Consider the following 13,906-nt stretch of genomic DNA (forward strand, 5'->3'; position numbering starts at 1 on the left):
ACAGGAGATATGGGTGCTTAGCAAAATGTGGCGAAGAATATAGATGGTGCCCAACTATCAGATAAAATAGCATCTGGGGTCTTAAAGTCTTGTCCCCAAACAAGCAGCCATCAAAGTGAGATGTCGACTGAGTCCGCATGGAAGAAGCACACAATCATCAGGCACCTAAGGATTGGAATCCATATAATCCGAAGTCAAAGGAGGGATCAGTATCAGAGCCTAAATTGTGAGAATCCAGTGTGCAGACGACGATAGATGGCAGTGGGAACCCAAAGCTCCTTGGTAGAACTGCATGGGAAATAAGCCTCCAGGGAATTCCCCCTCTCTACGGGAGGAAAGTGGTCACTAAACAGAGGAGTGCTTGGCAGGGAGGAGTCTAGAAGATCAAAGGCATAAATCCGACTTGAACAGGTAAAATCCCCCCTATGATGCAGACTGGACCTGGTCTAGTTTCCAAAACTTTCTGTACTTTTTGGTTTGGTTTTTGTCTGTCCATATTAGAGTGTATCTCAGAGTCGTTATGTCATTGGAGGTCACCCTCTTGATGCTGCTTTTATATGCTGTTGCGTTTTTAGGTGTATATAAAATCCAGGATTGATGAACCTATAGGGACAGCAAGTAAAATAAGGGGAAGGGGAGAGGGGGTGCAGTGGAGGTATTGGGGTGAAAGGAAGACAGTGTCAGTGGGTGCATGTAGAAAAAGAATGTTTGGAAATGGATTTGGATAGCAGTTGTACAATTCTACATGATATGATTGAAATATGGAATGAAATGATATATGTATTAAATTCTAATTAATTATTTTTAGCTTTAAAATGTTTATTTGTATTAGTTGAGTGGATTGGTGCAAGAGTGCAAAGAAACTTGGCATTTGGGTCCTTGTTTCCCTATTATTTACATTAGTTTAGTAAAAGAATTTTATGTAGCATTAAGCGAAATGGAAGAAAATATATAAATATATCCAGGCAGTCATACCGTTTAATTCACTTGAATAAAGGATGAACTGAAATCATTGGCTCGACTCATATTTGCGTGAAAACCTAAAGAAATTATGATCCCTTTAATTGCTCTAGGCCTGTGGAAAGGGGGAGTGGATGACATTTACATTGAAACAACGATATTTTATTGAAACATTGTGTGTGTGTTGTGTCTTCCTATGCATGGAGAGATTAGTCTCTTGTTCATAAATTAGGGTAAATATAAGGTCACTATTCAAGACTTATATTATTTATAAAAAATGAACCTTTTCTTTATTGCCAGGCTCACCAGACTAAATGTCACACCAACTTCAGTCTAGCATTTAAAGTCTTCCTGCCATCAAATGCCTAGCAAGCCTTGTGGGGTAGGGAGCAGCCCTTGGCACCACATTCATCATCCACAAGTAGGCTCACAAGCGAACAACAGTATCAAACAGATGAAATCACTCCAAACAATTCCTTTGTCCAGGTTCCCCTTCCTCTACAGGCAGGAGAGGGGTCCCGTGGACTGCAGTAAAGTGAATTTAATTTACCTCTTTACAAATCAGACAAGATGGCTTAATGTGTATAAAGACCAACTAACTGCTTGAGGAACCTAGCAGATATTGAAGTAAACTTTAACCCAGCTTATTAACATGTCCCCCAACAACTGACCAGCTCAGATTGGTCCTGCTCACTTAAACTGTATCACACGGACATCTTTATAACCTTGCCATTGCACACTGTGCCAACATCTTTCAAAGCAGATAAATAAGCATCTTAGAAATTCAAATTAAAATGTTAAATACTAAAAATTGCTGGCTTATTAATTATAGTTTCCAACAGATTCCAATATGCAGGTTCCAGAAAGTAGTTCTCTAAGGGTTGCTAGTAGAAAGGGAAACCTGGTACACACATAAAAAGACACTATTACAAGATTGTAGTGTCACCTGTGAAAACGAGAGGGTTGAGAATGGAATCTTCCGTATATACTAGGCAATCAAAATACAAGAGAAAGCAAAGTCCACATAACTCCTAATTTAAGTAATCGATAAAATTCATCCATAAATTGATAAATACTGTCTCTGTAGGTCACTAATTCCAAGGACTAATTAGTAGTTCGTTTCTAACTAAATTATTACAGGACGTTCTGGTGTCTGCATTCTTCTTGTGATCAGTTCTCTTGAAAACAGCTCAGCAGAAGGTGGCTCGGAAGCAGTCACTTCATTTAGAAACTAGCCAGATAATAAGCCCCAAGATTAAAATAGCCACCGACAGAACAAGCACCAGGATACACTTCTTCTTGCGAGATTTTTTTCCTGAGAGTAAGCCACACGCTGAAACTGATCGGTGGCTCCTTCAACATGCACTTCTGAGCTTTCCACATTGGCGTCTCTACCTTCGATCCTATCACCTTGGTCATGGACCATCATGGCCAAATCTTTAAATATCTGGTTAACATCCAAAATGTCAGCCTCCAACTGGCGAATTGCTGTCGTCCGCTCTTTGGTAAGTTCCAGATCCTGCTTGGTGACGGCATCATCTTCCTGGATTTGCATCTGGTTCCAGTCCTCACGGCTGTCGAAGGAGACAAGCCGCTCCTCTCTTTGCCTCTCCTCTGCAGAGCGGCGAGCCCCAGTTCTGACTCTGGCAATGCTCTCCTCTTCAGACACCTTTCTTTGCACCCCTGGAAACTACTTAAGGCGGCAGAGGCGTCATTCATGAGCCGTTCCTTCCGGAGTTTCTGTTGGCGCTGTTCTGAAGTCGATCAAGGACGGGGCAAGGACCCTAATTCCTTCAGCGATCCATTTGTTGCCTTGGCGAGCTGACTTGTAGAGTGTTGTAACTGCTGCAGATTGTCCTGACGCTTGCTGGAGTCCTGCTTAGTTCCTAGTTGGCTCATCAAATTCTTCATCTGAGCAGTGGCTTGGCTGATCTGCTGCATGGTGTCGCGGCATGTCTGGATGATGCTGTTGAAGTCCTGGAGTTGGGGCTCCTTGTTCCAATTCATGTCCAAGGGACCAGAGGACGTGACCAGCGGAGGACGTGACCAGAGGCTGAGAGTGGCTCACTAGGTACTGAGCTCCAACCGGAAGCAGCTGCCCCCTAATTAATAATTTTAAAAACAGAGTAGAACTGCCCCTATGGGATTCCAAGGTTCTCTTTTTTTTAATCGTTTTTATTGGAGGCTTTTCCAGCTCTTACCACAATCCATCCATCCATCCACTGTGTCAAGCACATTTGTACATGTTGCCATCATCATTTTCAGAACATATTTCGACTCGATTCCTTGGTATCAGCTCATTTTCCCCCATCCCCCACCCTCTCTCCCTCATGATCCCTTGATAATTTGTAAATTTATTATTTTTTCATGTCTTACACTGACCAATGTCTCCCTTCACCCACTTATCTGTTATCCGTACCCCTTGGGGGGGAGCAGTATATGTCAATCATTGTGACCCATTCCCCCTTTCTCCCCAACACCTTCCCCTTACCCTCCTGGTATGGCTACTCTCACCACTGGTCCTGAGGGGTTTATCGGTCCTGGATTCCCTGTGTTTCCAGCTCTGATCCACACCAGTGCACATGCTCTGGTCTAGCCAGATTTGTAAGGTAGAATTGGGATCATGATAGTGGGGGGTGTGGGTGGGGAAGCATTAAAGAACTAGAGAAGAGTTGTATGTTTCATTGTTGCTACACTGCACCCTGACTGGCTAGTCTCTTCTTTGTGACCCTTCTGTAAGCGGATGTCCACTTGTCCACAGATGGGTTTTGCGTCTCCACTCCGCACTCCCCCTCATTCACATCGATATGATTTTTTGTTTTGGGTCTTTGATGAAAAGCTGTCAGTCTTCATGGGAGCAGAAAGCCTCGTCTCCTCCGGAAGAGCAGCCGGTGGTGTCTCACTTCTGCCCTGTGATGACCAGCCAGCGAGTGACCCCCTGGACGGCCAGGGCTCCCTCTGTAAGGAACTTTTAATGAAATTATTCTTTCTCTATAATAGATTGTGATTTATTACCCTTAGCCTAAAGATTATAATGTTTATTTACCATTTCATTGTGAGAAATTCCATTTCCTCACTAAACGTCTGGTAAGAAAGAGGCTTATCTCATAAACCCTATAATGCTTAGCTCATGAACTATAATTTCACCTAAATTTATAATTAATGTATCCATTATAAATATTGTTGAGATCTTCAGTATTAGACAGGGTGGGGTGGGAGTGGCAAGGAAAGGAGAAACCCCCCTTATTTTAACCATTGTATTGGGGGCTCGTACAACTCTTATCACAATCCACACATCCATCCATTGTGTCAAGCAGATTTGTACATTTGTTGCCATCATCATTCTCAAAGCATTTGCTTTCTACTTGAGCCCTTGGTATCAGCTCCTCATTTTTCCCTTCCTTCCCTCTTCCCCCTCCCGCCTGAACCATGCCAATCCATAAATTATTATTATCATATCTTACACTGTCTGACATCTCCCTTCACTCTCCCATTTTTCTGTTGTCGGTCACCCAGGGAGGGGGTTATATGTAGATCCTTGTAATCGGTTCCCCTTTTCCACACCACCCTCCCTTCACCCTCCCAGTATCACCACTCTCAGCACTGAGTAGAAAGACTTTGTCCTAAATTAATTATGGTGCAAATAAAAATAAATGGAGAGTAGGGATACCAAGAAGGGGGTTCAGGTGGGGAGAAGGGGGATGATTGACACATAATCATACCCCCACCCAGGGGGATGAACAACAGAAACCAAGGGGAAAGGGAGACAGCGGTCAGTGTATTATATGACTATAATAATAATGTATCAAGGAGCCACGAGGGTGAGGGTGGGAGGGGTGAGAAGAGAAGCTGACCCCCTGGGCTCAATATGAAATAAATGTCCAGAATGTAATGATGGCAACCAATGTACAAATGTGCTTGATGCAACTGATGCACAAGAGCTGCAAGAGCCCTCGATAAAACACTTAAAATATAATCAATAAATTGGAGATTATAATCTGAATATTTTTCAAGACACAAGGCAGAATTTTTACTCCCCCCCCCAAGATAAAAATACATAAAGCACCCTGGCTCCTGGCTCCTACATTGTCATTTCTATGAGGACAGGGAGAGTGGCTGATTGTTGTTGCTGTTTTCCCTTTTCAATCCTTTTGTTCCTCCGCTAAGCACCTGCCAGGCTCACAGCAGGCTTTCAATACTTGGACAATGCATGAGTAAATGCACCCCAAAACTCACTGCCATCCACTCAATGCCAACTCAGAGCAATTCTGCTTGATTGTAAGTTGGGATGGTTAGCAGTTCGAAACCAGCAGTGACTCAGAGGGCGAAACATGCAGTTTTCTACTCCGGTAAAGAGTTACAGTCTTGGAACCCCACAGCCCTGCTCTGTCGGGTCACAACCAGTGGCTGGAAGTACACCCTCAATGTGTGTGCCCACCTCTCCACCCTACCCCTATTTGGGGACGACTCAAAGCTTCTCTGACTGAGGAGTCTTATCTGCTGGTCAGAGGAGGGTGTTCCCTTGGGTCTGAGGATTGCTTAGGAAACTTAGGAAGAGACAGTTTGTGGTTTACAGAAATGTCAGGTTCCGGGCAGGGTTTCAACTTCCCTAGTTCCACCCCTGCCTTGCATTGTAACTCAGTGGGCGGGCAGAAGAGCATAAATTTGCTCAGCTCTCAACCCTGCTACATTCCCACCAAAGGCTTCCAAGAGCACGATGGAGCTGGGAGGCATCCTCATCCTTACGGGTCTTCTCGCTCTCAGCCTCGGAGTGCAGGAACTTCAGGCTGGTGTGAACCGCTTCAATGTTCTAGGTGAGTTCAGACACCAGGCAAGGGAGCTGGAAAGCAGACAACCAGGGACTAGTGTGGCCAGGAGAGGAGGGGAGAGAGGGAAAAAGACAAAAAGGCTCTTCAGGAGCCACTGCAGGACAACACCTGGCCTGCCACCATCAGCTCCCTAGCCCGGAATCTCTCTGTGTCTGCCCCCATTCTCGGTCCTTCCTTTCTCTGGGTCATTCCTCCACCAGGACTCTCTACCTCCGCCCGTCTACCAGCCCCTGCTCTACCAACCTTCCTCCACCTCCCCATTGTCTCCCTTTCCACACAACCACCCCGACCTAGGGTTCTTCCCTGGGCTACACATCAGTTGGATCAGCTAGAGAGAACATTTCCTTAATCCTGGGAACAATCATCTTCATGTGTTCTTTCCTTTTTCCTCATTTTATTCTCTAAGGAGTAATCTTTATTTCCTGCCTCTGATTCCCCAAAGCTCATTCCTTAATCTCTTTAAGACTCTAGCTCCCATTCTGCCCTCTTTGTGCTCCTGACGTCTCCCACCCTCCACCCCCCAAGGTCCTGTTGACAAATCTCTTGCCTCTCCTCTGTCATCAAAGAAGCCTTGGCAGCCTCTGCAGTGCCGACCACCCCCTCCGTGCTCAAGCTTGCTGCTCGCCTGGATTCTCTCTCCCTGTATCTATCGCCTCTCCTCTCCTCTCCTCTCCTCTCCTCTCCTCTCCTCTCCTCTCCTCTCCTCTCCTCTCCTCTCCACACCACTGGACTCCACTCTCACTCCTCTCTCTTCTTGGCTCGTCTCTCCCTACATCAGACTCGTTGACAAATACAGCCCATCTCTGAAACGGTCTCTTGTATGTACTCCTTCCTTCCCGTGGCCCCTGCCACGCAGTCTTTCCTGTCCTGCTTACTCCATGCCTGAGCCAGCACAGGTTCCGGGGTGGTGCCAAAGGTCATGCTTGACTGCTAACCCAGAGGTTGGCTGTTCAAACACCCCCTGTCACGTCACCTGAAGAAAGGCCTGTGAAGATGACAGCTAAGAAACCCTGAGGTGAGCTCTGGGACACACGGCTCACCCTAGGTCAGAGCAGGCTTCCCTTTGGGAACCAACGCTGTAACTTCCCTTAACAGTCACCTTCCCAGGTGAGTGGTAATCACATTCGTCCCCGCTTGCCAGACCCGGTCCACTCTGCAGGCCCTCAAGGTCTGCCCTCTGCATTGGTGCCCCTTTGTTCCTGCTGCACATCCAACACTTCTCTAACCCTTGTCCAGTTGTCCGCTAAAACGGAAAGCCCCCATCTGTCATTCCCTGTGAACGCTGTGTGCAGGGCCTGGGCTCGGGGACCGGGGTGAGGCTGGGGAGGCACCCAGGGGGTCAGATCCACACGTTTTCCCCGTGTGATGCAAGCGCCTCCTTAAATTGTGCACCAACTCCACTTCATTCACCCCACACCCCATCCCCTCTGTGCATTTCCTCTCTCCCACTGTGGCTAGCAGTTCTTTTCTCCCAACACTGCATCACTCCCCAGAACTCTGCCTTGAAGTTCCTGCATTTCAAAACTCACCTGTTCTCATTGGAAGGCACGTCTTCTTCCCTCTGAGTCCATTGACTCCTCTAGATCGGCCTTCCGGGGTCACTTACACGTATTGCTTTGGATTTCTGTACTTGGAACGGATGTTTTCTCTCTGATGTGAGATGTGAAACTATGTGAAGCTGAGCACCTTACCTTACGTCTTTGTAACTCAACCATCTGTTTCCGTATGTTATACTTTGACGCCCTGGTGCTGCAGGGCTTAAGTCCTTGCTGCTAACCCAAAGGTTAACTGTTTGAAACTCTCATCGGCTCCTCAGGGCAAAGATGTGGCAGTCGGCTTCTGGACACATGATAGTCTCAGAGGCCCAAAGTGCACTTTGACTCTCTCCTATAGGGTTGCAAGGAGTTTGTGGTTTATGGTTGGTGTGTGCTTTATGCACGGATTATTGAGTGGTGCAAATGGTCACCACGTGTGGCTGCTCACTGAACCTCTGGAGGGTTGAGTGTGCGCAGAGGCATTCTGGCTGCCAACTATAAGGTCAGCAATTTTACCTCCACCACATTTGTTTTGAGCGAGAAAAATTAGGCTGTCTGGTCCCTTAAAATTTTACAGCTTTGGAAACCCAAGAGGGAAGTTCTACGTTGTCCTACATGGTCCCTATGAGTCAGAATCAACTTGATGCCTGTGAATTTGGTTTTCTTTTTGCATGTACTTATGAGGAGTCCTGATGCTGCTGCTGGTAAGTGCAGGCCTGCTAACTTCAAGGGCAGCAGTTGAAGCCCATCAGCCACTCCTTGGGAGGAAGATGAAATGGGATGAGGCTTTCTGCTCCTGGAAACATTTACAGTCTCAGAATCCCAGATAGGCAGTTTTATTCTGTTCTATATGATAGGACCATTAACTATAAGGTTGGAAGTTCAAACCCACCAGTCACCCTGAGAGAGAAAGATGAGGCTTTCTGTTCTCCTACATACTGACAGCCTCAAACCCACAGAGACAGTTCTCCTTGGTCCTATAGGGTCTCTATGGGTCAGAATAGACTTGATGGCAGTAGGTGGGTTTTGGTTTTCGGTGTGCACTTAAACAGAGAGAGACGTGGTATAAATATGAGGTTATCTGCTTCCATAAAGTGTGACAGCCTTGGAAAGCCCGTACAGGCCTCTGGCTATGAGTTGGAGTCTGAGGGTTGGCAGTGGGTTAGTTTTTCATACACTTAGGAGCCTTGGGGCACACTGGGTTAAGTACTTGGTTGCCAACTGAAAGGTTGGGAGTTTGAATTCACCAGCTTTCCCTTAGGACGAAGATGCGATATTGTGCTTTTGTAAAGATTTACAGCCTTCGAAATTCAATGGAGTCATTTCAATGTTGCCCTACACGTTTCAATGAGTCAGATTGACTTGGTGGTGATGGTTTAGAGTTCGGTGCATGTACTTAATGAAGGACTCAACTCCTGGATGTAGGAGCCAGGAATTCTCAACTTTCTCACTGCAGACAGACAACAACTGATAGAAGCAGGAAGGGATGGTCGTTCTTCTCTGGGGTTGGTCGGTATGCACAGTGTAGGCATACTCCAGGGCCCCTTTCCTACTCCATTTGTAAGCTACTCGAGTACAGAACTTTCTCTTCATGCTGGTTGAAGGCATTCGTGACTTTTCTACTCAGCTTTCACATAGCTCTCTTCCTGGACGGATTGTAGTGGACACTGGAGAAGAAAACCCGTTCCCCCTCGGCTGGGGCCATAGGACTCATTTTTAGGGGAAGAAGCAAAGGCCAATAGAGGTCCAGACACTGGATCAGATCAGCTCCTGATAAGAGTTGAGTATCCAGTCAAAATAGAGGCAACAATCATCCAGTGCTCTGCATGTGTTTTCCTCAAGCCCCTGTGGACTCTTAAGTCACTTCTTGTCCCAAATTGATTGTGCAACTTCAAAGCCAACCTTGAGGTCCTAGGTACTTGGAGGACCTTTATTCAGATTAGTAGGGCACCACGGAATCTGGAGATGGACCATATGTCAGGGCCAGTTTGACCATGTGCCACAGCAGAAGGAGACACCGAGCAGTCCTGCAGGCCTGAGTCGGGCCCCACTGCTGTCGCACCTAGCAGGCAAGTCACCTCTTTGAGCCCCAGCTGCTCCACCTGTAAACCCTGCTAGTGGCCCCACACCACAGGCTGGCTCTAAGGCACCCTGGAGGGCACCCAGTCAATGTGAGGCCACCCTGCCCTGCTCCATTCCCTAGAGTGGAGAGATGACTTCTGTCCCTGGTCTTGTCTTCTTTGCACTTGCCCTCCACAAATACAGTGACCCCATCTTTACTGTAGGCTTGACTTGCGATCCCATGAAATGATTCTGTGAATACATGGGTTTTTACTGAAATAGATAAGCTGTAAATGAGTATCATTCTGCCAGTAATCATTTCTAAATTACATTACGAACTGAATGAAAGGAAAAAATGCGACTGGCTGCTGATTCGGGGACTCGCTTCCCCTCTGATCTGTCTTGAAGCACAATGGCTGTCACCTGGCTCTGTTCTAACACAGGTGCCTGCGTAGAACTCTGCCAAAGTGACTGGGACTGTGAGATGGGAGAGCGGTGTGTCAGCAATGGGTGTGGACACGTCTGCGCAGATGAATGACAGGTAAAAACAGTGCTCTTCCCTGCTTCTGCAAGACATGTTCAACCACTGCCAGTTGTACACTAGCCCCAATGGGACATTCTAGAAATCAGTGACACAGAAGTCACCTGTCTCCCCATGGCCTTTCCCCCTTTTTACCCACCTTTCCCAAGTAAAAAGTTCCATCGATCACAGGATAGTGGTTTCCAACCCTTTAGAATAATTTTATTACCTGGCAAGTCATGGAGGATAGATCAGATTATTAACTGAGCAAAAGAAAGAAGATAAACCTCATCTACAGTCCCCCATTCCAACACCCTATACTGCCTAACACCCTATACTAAACACATCCACATTTTTAAGTGAAATAATCCAAATTAGGTACAATGTTACCTCATTTTTATACAAATATTATCTAATTACACTCTAGATAATATTGGTGTAAAGTTATTACATAATATTTGTATAATTACATACTATATAAACTAAATACACATTTAAGATCTTCCTTGTGCTTATATTATTAATGTGACTTGTAGTGGATGCTAAGTGTGTGGTCACGTCCTTGTTAATTTCCTTAGAGTAGTTTTTTTTTAATAGTTTCTAATTATGATCGAAGGGCATATTCATTTTATTGCCTCCGATGCACGTTGTCATATTGACACCTTTCCCACAGATACATTTCAGGGGGCTCACATGATAATTCTCTATTTTCATTAGTCATTCATTGAAAAGCAAAAAAATAATAAAATTACCATGATTCATTTTTGTTTCAAAGTAAATTTTAGTAAACACAAAAGAGTCTGCATATGCGATCTAGCACAAATTTGACCAGTCTACCCACAATCCTTGGGTGATTATGGTCTTGCTGGCTCCTTGCAATTGCTTAGTGATTCCTACATTTGGGAGCTACTGCCTCTCAATTGTACTCTGTGGATCCAGATCCCAGAAGAAATAGGTCGGTCTCATGCATATTTGTTTGTTTGCTTCTTAAAGATCATTCTTCTCTAATAACTGTTCATCCTTTCCTAGCGTTCTCCCCTTTGAAGATGTGATCGTTTGGAGCTCCTTGTCCAGGAAGACATGAAAATAGGGGTTTGCGGATCGGATTACAAGAGCATGGAGGGAAAGGGAACTTGTTTCTTTTAATAAATCATCGTCATTCAAATAGTCCAGACTTCTGGAGTTATTTGGTTAGGGATGCGATGAGGATGATGAAGAGGAGGGGGCAGGTAGATGCTCTTTGTGGATCATTTGCTATGCAATAGGGACTGTGTTAAATTCTCCACAAGCATCACCTAACTTATCCTTACAACAACTCTGTGACTGAACTTTTTATGACCTCCAATGTATTGACAAGGACATTGAGATTTGGGAAAATTAAGTAAGTTTCTCTAAGTCACATACCAGTGTCAGGGTCTAAACTATAATCCCAGGTCAAACTCCAAGATCTAGGCATTGTAGCATAGAGGTTGAGAGGTCAGATCCTGAATTAAATTCTCCTGGGCTTCAAAACTAGCCCCATCACACAGTCCTGTGGCCTTCAGCAAGTAGCCTAATCTTTCTGTGCTTCATCTTCCTCATCTGGATAATATACTTCATAGAGCTACAAGAAAAACAGAGGTTAGTTCAAGGAAAGCACTTGGTATAGCATCTGACATACACAAAACATTCCATAAATCTTAACTGCAATCAAGAGCTGAACAGATGATGCTTAGTCCTAATTTTGTACACCTCTAAAAAGTCAAGGTTTAATCTGGATACCTCTTCTGGTTCTGCCTATTTCTAGGAGAAAAAGACAGGCATACAATGTTGGATTCTTTATACTCACAGACTTAAGATTCAGCTGACCTGGGGTTGCAGATTGATTTTAACCAACTAACTGTCTACGTGGCCCCTGAAAAATCTTTTAAACTCTCTGGCATCTTACTTGGGAACGGGGAAATAATAATAACTACCACATCTGGATGCTAAGAAGTATAAACATGTATAGCTTACAAATTATTATTTACAAACATCTCATTTGCTTTTCAAATCAATTAACGCTTGTCAAATACGAGGCCTTCAAGAAATAATTAAATAAAGGGTGGCGTTGTTAACTGCCATCAGGTTGGTTCTGATCCACAGTGACCTAACACACAGCAAAATGAAGCAGTGCAACCCCAGTCCAGCACCGTCCCCACGTCTTGAGCCCATTGTTGCTGCCACGGTGTCCATCCATTTCCTTGAAGGCCTTCCTCTTTTTTGCTGCCCCTCCACTCTACCAAACATGATGCCCTTCTCCAGGGACTGGTCTCTCCTGACAACATGTCCAAAGCATGTAAGACAAAGTCTCCTCATCCTTGCCTCTCGGAAGCATTCCTGCTGTACTTCTTCCAAGACAGATTGGTTTGTCCTTTTGTCAGTCCATGGTACTTTCAATATTTTTCACCAGCACAATTTAAATGCCTTGATTAGTCTTCTTTATTCATTTCAAATTTTTTCCCTTTTGAATTAATCATTTTATTGAGAGGCTCTTACAAATCTTATTACAATCTTCATTTCCAATATCCACATGCATATGAGAGAAGTGAAAATGCCATGGCTTGGGTCAGGTGTGCCTTAGTCCTCAAAGTAACATCCTTGCTTTTCAATACTCTAAGGAGATCTTGTCCAGCAAATTTATCCAGTGCAGCCCGTCCTTTTTAAAATTTCTTTTTTGGGGGCTCTTACAACATTCCATACATCAATTGTATCGAGCATATTTGTACCTATGTTGCCATCATCATTTCCAAAACATTTTCTACTTGAGCCCCTGGGATAACATCCTTTTTACCCCCTCTCTCCCCCAACCTCCCCACTTTCATGAATCCTTGATCAACATATTTTGTTATTTTTATTTTCTATCTCACACTGTCTGTTGTCTCCTTTCACCCACATTTCTGTTAATTGTCCTCTCCTGGGGGGTGGGGGGAGGGCTATATATTCAACCTTGTGATTAGTTTCCCCTTTCTCCCCGTTCCCCCTCCCTGACTATCCCTTACCCTCATAGTATCACTATTCCCACTACTATTCCTGAGGGGTTTATCTGTCCTGAATTCCATGTGTTGAGACCTCTTATCCTAATTCCATGTGTCGAGACCAATGTGTTCTCTGGTCTACATTTGTAAGATAGAACTGGGTCATGGTAGTGGGGGGTAAACATTCAGGAACTAGAAAAATTGTGTTTCATCAGTGCTATACTGAACCTTAGTTGAATCGCCCCTTCCTTATAACCCTTCTGTGGGGGGATATTCAATTTTCTACAGATGGATGAAGCATTTCAGCCTGTATGATCATGAGATATTGATGGAATCGGGTATCAAAAAATTCAAAACAAACAACTGTATCTATGCAAATGAGAAGGGGTGGAATGGAGATCCAAAGCCCATCTGCAATTTGTCTTTTGATCTCTTGACTGTTGCTTCCATGAACATTGATTGTGGATCCAACCAAGACAAAAACCTTACAACTTCAACCTTTTTGCCATTTATCATGATGTTACCTATTGGTCCAGATGTGAGGATTTGGGTTTCCATTACATTTAGTTGTAATACACCCTGAAGACTCCAATCCCTCATTTCATCACCAAGCGCTTCAAGTCCTCTTTCACTATCAGCAAGCAAGGTGGTGTCATCTGCCGATCAAAGGTTGTTAATAGGCCCTTTTCCACATTCCTCTTCAGATAAGCCAGCTTCTCTGATTATTTTCTAAGAGTACAGATTAAATAAGTGTGCTGAGAGGATAAAACCCTGAAGTACACCTGTCCTGATTTTAAACCATGCAATATTGCCTGCTTTTGTTCACACAACTGCCTCTTGGTCCATGCACCATCCCACAGGAGCACAATGAAGTGTTCTGAAGCTCTGCAGTAACAGTTATCTATCAGTGGACGCATGGATAGACTGAGTGTGGAAGAGCGAGTGAATATGTACCCCCATAGATATTATATGTAATATATATGTCAGTTTGACAGATGAAATTTT

The 13,906-nt window shown here is 44.6% G+C and overlaps 1 pseudogene; it reads right to left on the minus strand.

Annotated features, from left to right (window-relative positions):
- Window positions 1-2,180: 2,180 nt before the first annotated feature.
- LOC142458691 (syntaxin-12 pseudogene) lies at window positions 2,181-2,967 on the minus strand (annotated as a pseudogene).
- Between the last annotated feature and the right edge of the window lie 10,939 nt (window positions 2,968-13,906).

This window comes from Tenrec ecaudatus, chromosome 10, assembly GCF_050624435.1.
Source record: "Tenrec ecaudatus isolate mTenEca1 chromosome 10, mTenEca1.hap1, whole genome shotgun sequence".
NCBI lineage: Eukaryota > Metazoa > Chordata > Mammalia > Afrosoricida > Tenrecidae > Tenrec > Tenrec ecaudatus.